We start from the raw sequence: 11,977 nt of genomic DNA, 5'->3' as shown, positions 1-11,977 counted from the left end.
CCCAACTCAGCAGTGAGCATTCTTAAGGGTTTTGTGACATCATCTGAGGCAGCTGAGGTTTTCTGAGTTTTTGATTGTTGCACTGGGTGAGGAATCTAGCCTTCAGCTGAGCCTTTTGAGACAAAGAAAAAAAATCTGGTTGGTGTAATAGGCCAAGCTTTTTTTTTTTTTTTTTTTAATGCCACAAAAGGGGTGGGACCAAGAATTCTGGGTCTTAGTCTCACGACTCTACCCCAGAGACAAAAATTGATGAATACAGTTAATTGAATTTCTCAGTCCATACGAATTTGCCCACAGTAAAACAAAACCACCAAAGTTTGCTTTCATTTCCCTTCTTTAGGGTGAGTGGAAATCCACCCTGAATAAGCTTCTTCCCTTCCACAGAGATTCACTAAACATGTTTACTCTGGCCAGCATCGGGCATACCTTGGCCAGCAAGGCAGACATGTTTCCCAATGTTTATGGGAAGGGGGACAGTCAATAATTGAAAAGATAAATAAATATACAATTATAATTTGATAAGATTGAAGGAAGCAGGGTGAAAATGGAGAAACATTCTATTGCTCTTCAGTCTTTTTCTTAACCAATTCCATGAGCAGCAACAATTTGAAGCCCTCATTATTAGGGCCTGGGGTGGCTGGGGAAGCTGGTTAATGCTAGATGGAAAATGTGGGATTTTTCTGTTGGGGAGTTGGGAATTTGCCACAGAGAACAGTGATGTGCAGAGAGAAGGGGGTGGGACAGTCAAAATAGCATGGATTAAAGCCAAAATGAACTTGGAGTATGCATATGGATTTTTTAATATTTTAGTTATTTATTTATTTTTGCTGTGCAGCATGTGGGATCTTAGTTCCCTGACCAGGGATTGAACCCGTGGCCCCTTCAGTGGAAGTATAGAGTCCTAACTACTGGACCACCTGGAAATTCCCCTAAAGTATGGATTTTGACTGGCATTTCTTGTCCAAAGAGTGGTACAAACAAAGCAACAGACTCCTACAGCAGTGCAGAACCAGAAAAGGCCTCTGGGGCAGAGAGGAGAGGAGCCAGGTAAAGCACAAATAAGAAGGCGCAGTAGGGTCCAGAGACAAGGAAAGGAGCCATTCCTGGGGCTCATTTCCTTTATGCTGTTTGATTTTTTAAAACCAAGTCCAGGGAATGGACCCAGTTTGTCTGGATCACAATCCACCCTGATCTGCAGAAGTACTTTCATTCAAACTGAAGGACATTATGAGGGCATGAATTTCCCTCTCTCCCCATCCCACCAAAATGAAAACAAACCAAAGCTAATTGAAGATGCTTACTCTTTGGCCTCTCCCTTAAGAAGTCCATCTTGGTGGAGAGAAAAATGACAGTGCCCCAAGTCCGAGACACACAGAGGCATAATGCAAAGCAGGGGTGATCTGACACTATGAAAATGAAATGCCAATGATGAGATCATTGCAGTGGGAACCAGGGAACCAGGGGGCTGAGAAGTAACACAGCATCATGAGCGCTATGTCTGTCCAAGTCGTGGCAAAAATCTGCCAGGCCCAGATTGACTTCATTAGTCATTTAGAAGCGCATAGATCACAGAAAAAATTCTCCTCCTCCTCACTGAGAAAGAGCTGATCATCAGTATAAATAGAAACTGATTAGAACATCAATTCTTCAAAGCATAAATATTTCATTCACCAACCAGTTGCAATTTTGCCCAGGGCAATTAAGAAGAAAGTATGCAAAGTGACCTCACGAAAGGTGTGACTGTAGTCAACTTGCATAGGAAATTGGGTTTGACGTGGATTCACACTGGATATGGGGTGAACACATAGACCGCATTGTCCCAGTCCTTAGTCGGGGACATTGGAGAGCAACAAGCGTAACAATACAACCCAGTAAGCCCTCTTCAGTGTCCTTCGCCCCTTGGGTCTACTTGGGCCAATGTGATTCTCATTCAGCAAACATTTATCAGGTACTCTCTAGATGCCAGGCACTGTGTTGGATATTGGGAATTCTAGCCTAGGACACTCATAAGCTCTTCCTGCTTAAAAAAAAAAAAAACTATATCGGAGTAATCGGAGTATAGTTGATTTACAAAGTTGTGTTAGTTTCAGGTATATAGCAAAGTGAATCTGGTGCATATACACACATATGTCACTTAGTTAGATTCTTTTCCCACACAGGCCAGTACAGAGTACTGAATAGATTTCCCTGTGCTAAGTAATAATGGGCTTCCCTGGTGGCTCAGGTGGTAAAGAATTCACCTTTACCATTCACCGCAATGCCGGAGACCAGGGTTTGATCCCTGAGTCAGAAAGTTCCTCTGGAGAAGGGAATGGCAACCCACTTCAATATTCTTGCCTGGACAAGAATTCCATGGACAGAGGAGCCTGGTGGGCTATACAGTCCAGGGGGGTCACAAAGAGAAGGACACAATACTCTTTTTTTAGATTTTTTTTCCCATATAGGCCATTACAGAGTATTGAATAGATTTCCCTGTGCTATATAATAAGTGCTTATTGGTTGTCTATTTATACATAGTGTATATATGTCAATCCCAGTCTCTCCATTTATCCCTCCCACTCCTTTCCCCTCTGGTAACCATAAGTTTGCTTTCCACATCTGTAGCTCTATTTCTGTTTTGTATATAAATTCACTTGTACTTTTTTTTTAAGATTTCACATATAAGTAATATCAAATGATATTTCTTTTTCTGCCTGACATTTTACCCAGTATGACGATGTCTAGGTCCTTCCCTGTTGCCGCAAGCGGCATTATTTTGTCCTTTTTCATGGCTGAGTAATGTTCCATTGTGTATTTACGCCATGTCTTCTTTATCCACTCCTTTCAAAAAGGCACATGCACCCTAGTGTTCATTGCAGCACAGTTTATAATAGCCAGGACATGGCGGCAACCTAAAAGCCCTTCTTTCTTAAGCCCATCCCCAGTTGATCTTCAGTTCTGTCTCCTTACGCATCTTCACTTTTCGCCAGAGTACTTATCACTCCCTGACATTATATCATATCTACTTTGGTTTCTTATGCATTGCCTCACTTATCAAAATACAAGCACCATGGGCAGGCCCTTTGAGTGCCTTACTGCACGTTATTATAAACACCTACATTACGGGCTCCGAGAATATATGTCAGATAAATAAGGCTTGGTCTCAAATAACGTCTTCATCTCAATTACGATAAGCAGGATAAAGGAAAACTATAGGCATTGTGAGTATGTATCATTAGGGAATGAGGGAGACCTTTCATGAGCAGAGGCCTTCTAATAAATTAAGTAAATAAAATAAACAGAGGCGTTTGTCTGAAGAAGGGGTTGGGGAGAGCCTTTCAAACAGAGGCAGCAACGTGTATGAACGTGCTCATGGTGCTGAAACAACGGGGGAAAATCAAGCCAATGGCATGGAGGCATGGGGAGAGTTTCAAGAGATGAGGCAGGACTCTGGGGGACAGGAATGAGATGATGCCACGTTCTATAGGACACATTCAGGCTTTCGGACTTTACTGAGCAATATAGAAAGTTTTAGGTAGTGACAGGATCACAATTCCCAATTCAGGAATCTCTCGAATAAGCACCAGAACAAGTGTTTCAGCCTGAGCCTTCTGCAGTCACCTGGGCATAAGAAACAGCGGGACCATTTCAGCAGGCGGAGAAGAGGGCCGTGTGAGGAGTTGGCCGTATTTACTGAGGACGCCGCAGAGGCTCCAGCTTACAACAGGCAGCATGGGGAGGGTGGGAGCCGCACAGAGATGGGCGCCTGGATCCCTGAAGAGACTATAGCCAAGTTACAGAAAGGCAGCGTGTGTTCATGGAAAATGCCGAGGGAGCTGAGGAACCCCAAAGGAACGTGTGTGCCCGTGTCCTTCCGGCGCTGAGGCCATGGCTGCCCCATGTAGCCCTTCCCGGTCTGCCAGGCCTCCCCGGGCGCTCTGCTCTGCCCTCCAGCAGGGAGAGGCCACCTCAGGCTCCCCGGCACTGAGGCGGTGTGTCTCCTCCATGCCTGGCCCAAGTCACCCGTCGCTGGACCCCTCAATGCACCCTCATGGGGCCTCCTGACAAACGATCTGGTTCCTGCCCAGGATCCAGCATGAAGAGGCGACGTGTGGTAGGTACCCAACAAATATCTGTCAGGTCAGTGTTAGAGAGCGTGCTGAAATCTGCCCCTTTTCTCACACCTGTCAAGCACACGCTTACTGCAGGTATGCTCTGTGCCAGCCGCGGGGCTGGGGCCCTCCTATGCATTCTCATTTAATCTTCACAACAATCTCAAAAGGCAGCTATTGTTATTCTTCCCAATTTGCTGACAAGGAAACTAAGGCAGTAACTTGCTTAAGATTTCTCCCACCAGGTACCAGGGACACAGACTCACTTCCCTTCCTCTGCTAAGTCCCTGGTCTAATTCATTGTTTGCTTATGTTCTCCTCCTCCCGGAAGGCTTCCTCGATACTCCAAACTGCCATGAAGGAAAGCCTCTGAGCTTTATAAGTGTTTTCATGACTAGCTTACCTAATATCTTCCCAACCACTATGAATGACTCTGATGGGTCTTCTTTATCTTGTGCTCAACCAGTGTTGAGCACCATGTCTGACATATGAGTATAAATGAATATTTGTTGAAGAATAAATGGATGGATAAATAAGCCCTTGCAAGAAACTCATTAAGGGACTTCCCTGGTGGTCTAGTGGCTAAAACTTCTAGTTCTCAGTGCAAAAAGCTCAGGTTTCTTCCTTGGTCAGAGAACTATATCCCACATGCCACAACTAACACTGGCACAGCCAAATAAATAAATATTTTTTTAAAAAAAAAGCTTTTTAAGAAAACATACACAAATTCTAACAGATAAATAGATGAATGACTATCATGTTAACAAGAATTCTGCAGTTCCTATTCTTTCCCCCGTCCCCATCTACCATTATGCTCCTTTACATATTGGTTTCTTGAAAATCTGGTTCATTTTCAAATTGGAAACATTTTTTTGTTACAGAAAAGGAGAAAAGGGAATCATGAAGACATGTGCATGACTGCATATGAGTCCTGGGTCCACACACAAGCTGAGAGGAGGTCCAGCTGAGGATTCTTTGTCACTTGACTTGCCCTTTCGAGTATCGAGAAAGCTATACTTCATTTAAAAGGGCAGAAAGATGAGAGAGAACGCCTTTTAAACTTGGAATATAGCTCATGGAAATATTTAACCCAGACCTTAAAAAGCTGAAATATTCCAAACCAACCACAATTCAGAACGGAGATCTCCCTGATGAGATTACTAGACCCAGAAACACCATGTTTCTTGTCTCCTAAGAGACATGACACCTAACAATTCATAACAGGGGGTCTGAGGGAAACAACTCACCCATTGTGAAGTCAATGTTCAAATCAATATCCCTTGGGGAGAAAAGTATTGCTCATTGATGGAGATGGATTTTTCTTCTTCTTAAGAAATTCTCGAGGGGTAAACAACTTTTTTTTTTTCATAGCGAATGTAACTAAACATACCACTGTCAAGATCTACAGTTTCCTATCATCGTTAACATGATGCTCAAAAATGATTAGTGTAATTATGAATGCCTTTTGACTTCTTGAATAATAGATGCTGGTTTTGTTTGTTTTTTTTTTTAAATCTCATTTTAATATCCAAGCAATGGGACCACCATGCACATAACTTGATGTATGTCTTCTGCTTTACTTAACAGTACTCTTATTGGTGAGATTTTGATCTTTTAAAACAACAAAAAAAATTAGCACAAAAACTAAAAATATAGGATCCTAAATTTGTTTACTACAAATTGAATAATGGCTACTTTAGAAAAAACTTCTCATTGTCCCTCGTTGATGGTTTCCACTAACAATCCCTCAAATGATTATAGCAACATTGGATCTAGCCATTTATCAACTATCTTCATGAAAGACAAGAAGTTGTAATAGGCAAAGGGTAAAGAGGGCTGGATATAATGTTTTATATTTAACATGTTGCTTCAGGCTGGTGAATCTTTGAGATTTCTTTACAAGACTACAGTAGGTTCTATTGTCTAATTCATAGACTGTCTTGTGAGGCTAAATATGTGATGGAAAGGAAGCTTGCCTTCTACCCTTTTGAAAGTCAAAGGTTGCATAAGAAAGGACAGATGGATGGTTTGGGGAAAAAAGAAATGCCACTCAATTAATACTTGTGGAAAAGGGTGTCACAGATCATTGGCGGAATTTCCACCCATTGGCAACTCCCCCAAGCAGCCAAAGATTAATTGAGCTCCCAGATTATTGAGTTCTTTGAGAAGAGAATAATTGTGTTGACGATGACAGAGGCTGAGCTGTGGAACCAACAGAAGCATAGCTAGATGAACTATATGCAGGACTAGCCACTGACACCGTAGTAGACAAGCATGCCATTTTTGTTGTTTTTCTCCTGTGACGGAGGTGGATTCTTACTAAGCCACACTCTCATACCTTATTCCTCTCATGCTAAACGAACACATTTTTCAAGTGGCTTGAGCAGATTAAATTAGGAGTCAAGTTCATCGATTGACACACAATCATGACTTACAACTTGACTTTAGGAAAAACTCAGACTACACTTAACACACTGATTTTTCTCATCTAATAGCTTAACTACAAGCATATGGTGACACACTAAATACTGTACAGAAGAAAAACAAAGGAAAGCAAAAGAAAAAAATTCGATTAAATAAAATGAGACTTAAACCATCTTTTCTAAAAATATGCTTCTGTAGAAAGAAAAAAGACCTTGATCCACCAGAAGTACCAAGATCAAATCTTTATTAGTCTTTAAAATTCAAGAATTATCTGCATGTTTTGGTAGGGCTGTGTGGTTGCTTACTAGTTACAACACAAGTACACTTCGCTCACAAATTGAGGAGGAGCTAACACTGAGAAACAAGGAACAGAAATATTTATAGATATTGAGAATAAACTACAGGCTAAGATGAGCAAGCCTGGAGAGACACATTTTGGTCCTCCAGGAAGAATAATGTAGTAACAATTAGAACACATTTGGGATTTGATTCAAACTGACCTGGAACTGAGTGGATCCCCAAGTTCTTCAGTACACAACACACACATAAACGCACATACTGACATTTTAAAAAATGAAATTTTGAAAGTTACTCAAAGGCATTAACCTAAGAAAAGATTTCACTGGCAAATACAGGAATAGGAACTTTACCCCATTCTATGGTGACCCGTGAGTGGAGTAGACACTGGGCTAAACAGACCTTCCTATCAAAAGGTCCCACCTAACCCTCCCACTCCAGCAGGGTTCTGAAGGTGTCAGCAGCACTTGGTTGACTGGACCATTAACGGAGTTTCAGTTAATTATTGACTGATTAGGGATTCACCTTATCTTTCCATCAGAAGCTGGCTCAAGACACTCTAGAGCCAGGGTGAACCGACACATGTGCCTTTCTCTTCTTCTTTGGGTCACTTAGTTGTCCTTTCCCTTACTTCACATTTGAGTCAGAATGGCCAGTCCGTCCTGGGTTTGGGAGTCCTCAAAAGGATTGCAGGGGAGAGGGGCCAGGTTCCTGGTGAGGCATGTCCAGAGACAGAGGCCTTGAGCTCTGATGCTGCCTTTTGCAAAGCTTCGCTTATTGGCCCGGGTTCTCCCATTAAGTCCCCGGTAGGAAAAAAGAAAAAAAATCAATGACTTGTGTCTCTAAAAAATGCTGGTGATGCCTGTGGGTAATAATCGCGCCCCCCCTGCCACCCCCCGAAAAGCAGGCGGCCTCTCTGCTGAAGGCCTCTTGGCAAAGCCAGGAATCAGCACAGGCAACGCAGGCCCAGCTGCCCCAGATAAGAGGTGGCCCGTGTTAATGTACAGGCTTCCTCTGCACCTCACCAGGGCCTTCCTTTTCTAAACAGTCTCCCTTTAATGTTGGCGAATGTTGTTTTTCCATTGACTCAACATCTCGCCTCTGGTGGTAAGCCAGCAGGGAAAGTTGGAGCGGGGGAGGGAGGAGGAGAATGGGAGAGTGAGGCCAAAGGCAGAGGAGAGCAGGACGGTGAGCCATGCTTCCAAACAAGCTGGACACCTGTTCTGGAAAGACAGTGACCAAGCCTAAACTTCTTGCTTCCTCTTGATTTGGATCAGCTTTTGTTCCCTGCATGTCTGTGATTGGCCTTGATGCCCCCTGCCCACAATATTGCCACTTTTGATTCAACATGGAAACCACCAGGAGGAATTCCTAGCTTCCTTCTACCAATTTAACTGCCTTATCTGAAGGAGAGAAAGAATATGAGAGCTACTGGTGTGTATTAAAGGGGTAAAAGAAATTCCAGGGACAAGATAGGAGGGAAGCAAGAGAATGAGACAGGAAAACGAGAAGGGGTAAGTGAGAGAGGAAAAGGTATGGATATGAAAGGCAAAAAGGAGAGAGGAAAAGCACAAAGCCAAAAAGAAGAAAGAAAAGAAAAGGAGAAAGAAGAAAGATTGCAGACAAATGCAGATTGAAATGAGATGTTTTCCCCAGGAGCTACGTTTCTCAAGAACCAGGACAGACAGCGGGTTGAGGATGGAGGGCCGTGAGTTCCCTTTGGGGGTTTCTCTGGGCAAGACAAGGTCAAGGGGCATCCTCAGAACCAAACGTTGATTAGAGCCAGCTAAATGTTTTGACTTGAAGGAGACATGAAGGATTAAAAAGCAAAATAGAGCAGCGTGGGTAAGAAAGAAACAGGAAAAGAAAGAAAATTGAAAAAAGAAACAAAACTCATGGGAGACACAAAGGGAATGATAGAAAACACTTCTGAATCAGCTAGTCATCTACTAACAAGCTGCAAAGATTTCCAATGACAAGTTGTCACATTAGTTTAGTGAAACTGAAGCAGTACTTATCCCCTTTCCTGTGCTTAATCTCTCCCTGCGTGCCACAAAAACATGCTACCACGTTTAATAGGATTAGTTTCGTTCACTTTCTCCCCCAACCCCTTTTATTTTTTACAATTCTATTTTCAGCAATACAGGGATCCTTGAATTCGATTTCCTGCGGTGCACAGCAAAACCCGGCATGCATGGATTTTACCCTTTAAAGACTTTATCTGAATCTGAAAAATGTAATTTGACTATTTTGGATGCCCCCCCTCCCCCGCCCCAACCCCAGTGAATTACTCTCCCCTCCTAGAAATCTTCATAGCTTGGAGGGTGAGAGAGGGAGTATTGATGGTAAAAGGGTCGAGACAGACCTGGGCTGTAAAAAACAGCTGCCCAAGCCCCACCGTTGCAGAGGTTGTGTGCCCTGGAGGCAGGCAAACATGGGTTCTGATTCTGATGGCTATTTATTGGCTTTGTGGCCTTGAACAGGTGGTGAAACCCTCCCCGCCTCTGTGACTGTCTTTACTCATCCATACCATACAGTGGGGATAATTCTTATCAGGGCTGTGGGGAGCACTACATCTAATGTATTTGTTTCTTCACTACTATGATTTGCTTTTTCTCATATTTTATTATGTTCCTGCAATCAGTATGTCTTACAATCGATTGCGCATTTAAGGTCATTATGTTTTCCTTTTCTCCCAAAGGGCATCTTTAAATGGATGGTGTGTCTTATAGTCTATGGCATTTGAGAAAGAAGAAAATGGAAGTGCTGGGCATAAAGCATCTGGCACAGTTCTGATGCCGGAAGTGCTCAGTAGATGCTAGAATTTTCTATCACTGCTCATCACTATGCCTATGCCCCTCCCTCTCATATTCTCCGAAAGACCACTTTGGAATATGGAGAGAGGGGGGTGTTGACACTTCTGCCCCACACAGCTTTCCTTTAGATTCCTGCTCTTAATTGAGGTTTCAGAAACCTGACTAGATCCAACACATCCTCACTGTCCATCCGTGTTGGAAAAGAACCAAAAATTCTCCAGTCCACTCGCTCTCTCAACAGGGTCACCAACTGCCATGCTCAGCCGTGTCTTGCAAACAGTAATTATCTGTCGAATGATTCCATCTTCTCTGAGCCTACTTTGATTTCTGCAGCCCCTCCTGCCTGGTTCCCCCCCAGGCACCACCCCAGAAGACTGGCATTAAGACAAAGGGGTGAACGCACCAACTCCAAGAGGGAAAAGGATGCAGCCTCCTCCTCAGGGACCTGGGGTTGTCAGGGAGCCACCCTGGGCCTAGGATGAGGATGGAGGGAGATGAAGCTGGGAGGAAGGAGGAAGCTACTACTGGGGCAGGGTGCTGTAGGGACCCTGCAGTCTGAGCAGGGCTAAAGGAGCCCTGGGTAGTGGGGAAGGCATGGCGAGACCCCTCCCAATCGGGCACGTCCCACCACTGTGGAGCCTGGCTGCCTGCTCCTGTCAAGTGGTGGCCAACAGGCGGGCTCTAAAGTCTTCCTGTCAGCAGGGATCAGAGGGTATCCCAGAGCCTCCCAGAGCCTGGCCAGACTGGCGAAGAGGTACAGGTCCCTCCACCCCTATTACCCACCCCCCTCAGCCTGGAGCAGCGTCGAATTTAGCCTCCAGCCTTGCCTTCCCTCCCATCTAAACCATACTTCATATCCCTTATGCCCCACGGGAGCCTCCTTGCCCACCCCCGCAACCTCCTGCACCCCTGTGCTCCCTAGTTACCTGCTCTGGTCCATACCCATCTCCTCCTCCCCCTTCCCCTGAACTCCACTGCCTAGTCCCTACCTCCACAAGCTACCCCCTGCCCCCAACCAGGCACCTTCTGCAGGACAGCTACTTCCCCCCACTCACCCTCACCCATGATCTCCCCTCACCTCTACCCCGCACCTACTCATACTCCCTTTCTGACCTCATTCTCCTACCCCCTGACATAGGCCCCCTCTCCAAATCTTCCTGTCCCCACTGCTGCCCCTGCTCTCCCTGCCCCACCAACAAGTGTGGGCAAAAGTACTCCTCCCACCAGGACCACCACCAGGAGGGCGCTTGGGAGTAAGAAACCCAAAGATACCTATCTCCCTACGGCCTGGCTCCAGATGTGTGTTTCTCTGTACCTGTTGAGGGCCTTTGTTTTGTCCCCTAGAGTCATAGACATATCCCTCTCACCCCTAGGAGCCAGACAGCAGGAATCTTCCACACTGGCCTGAAGATCCATGGACCCTGGGAGGACAGGCATCTAGGGGTCATGCTTCCACTGTCCGTCATTCAGAGAGCACTCTCAGCCCCTGGGCTCATTCACTAAGGGCTGGGCCCATGCGTGCCCTAAATTGGAAAAATCTCTTCGGTAACCCCTCTCCAAGAATACACAGGGATTACTAATCTCAAGCCTTCTGAGGATACCAGCAAAGCATCCTTGGGACGTTAAGTAGCCACTTACGGCTATGTCCACTTCTAAAATCCACTTCTTGATCTGTTCTCTGCTGGTTCCATTCCTCTGACTTTCTTCCCCTCTCATCGGTGTAGAGTCCCAGCCAGCCAGGGTCCCTTCCCATCAACCTTACTTTCCCTTCTCACAGCTGCCTCTGGCTGAGCTCTCCCTTAATTAATTTGGGTCGTGCTCCTATTCATTGGGCCAAACCTAATTTTATGAAGGGTTGTATCGTACATGACATAGATTTGGGGGAGCTGTTCATTCACACATGTAAACAGATGACGTCCATTTGATTCACACTTATGATAGATGAAGTCCATTCGTTTCAGTTTTACCTAAAACCTTTTTTTGCCTTCTTGCTTTTCCCTCCTTGAATAGAAATATTTGTCCTGTGATTTTGTCGGGAGTAGGCGGCTTCTGTAGGAAAGGTGTGGCATTTATAAAAGAGGGAAGAAAGGATGGGAGAAAGAAAGCAAGCAAGGATTTCAGATTGATAAATGGTTGCCCGTGGGCCTGATGGACAATTCTAAGTTCAAGAACACAGGGCCTAACTTCCGCTTTCAAACATGCCCCAATTCTAGTTTTAATGGCCTAAGTAATGAAAGGTGAGCATATGAAGCATCCAAAGCAGCAACTATGCATGAGCTAAAACATGCAGACATTGAATGAGAGTCCTGTTAGCTTCACCACAATATTGCGGGGGCAGCAGAGGTGTCT

This window comes from Ovis aries, chromosome 12 (assembly GCF_016772045.2).
Source record: "Ovis aries strain OAR_USU_Benz2616 breed Rambouillet chromosome 12, ARS-UI_Ramb_v3.0, whole genome shotgun sequence".
Lineage (NCBI taxonomy): Eukaryota > Metazoa > Chordata > Mammalia > Artiodactyla > Bovidae > Ovis > Ovis aries.
Note: the sequence above shows the minus strand (reverse complement) of the source record.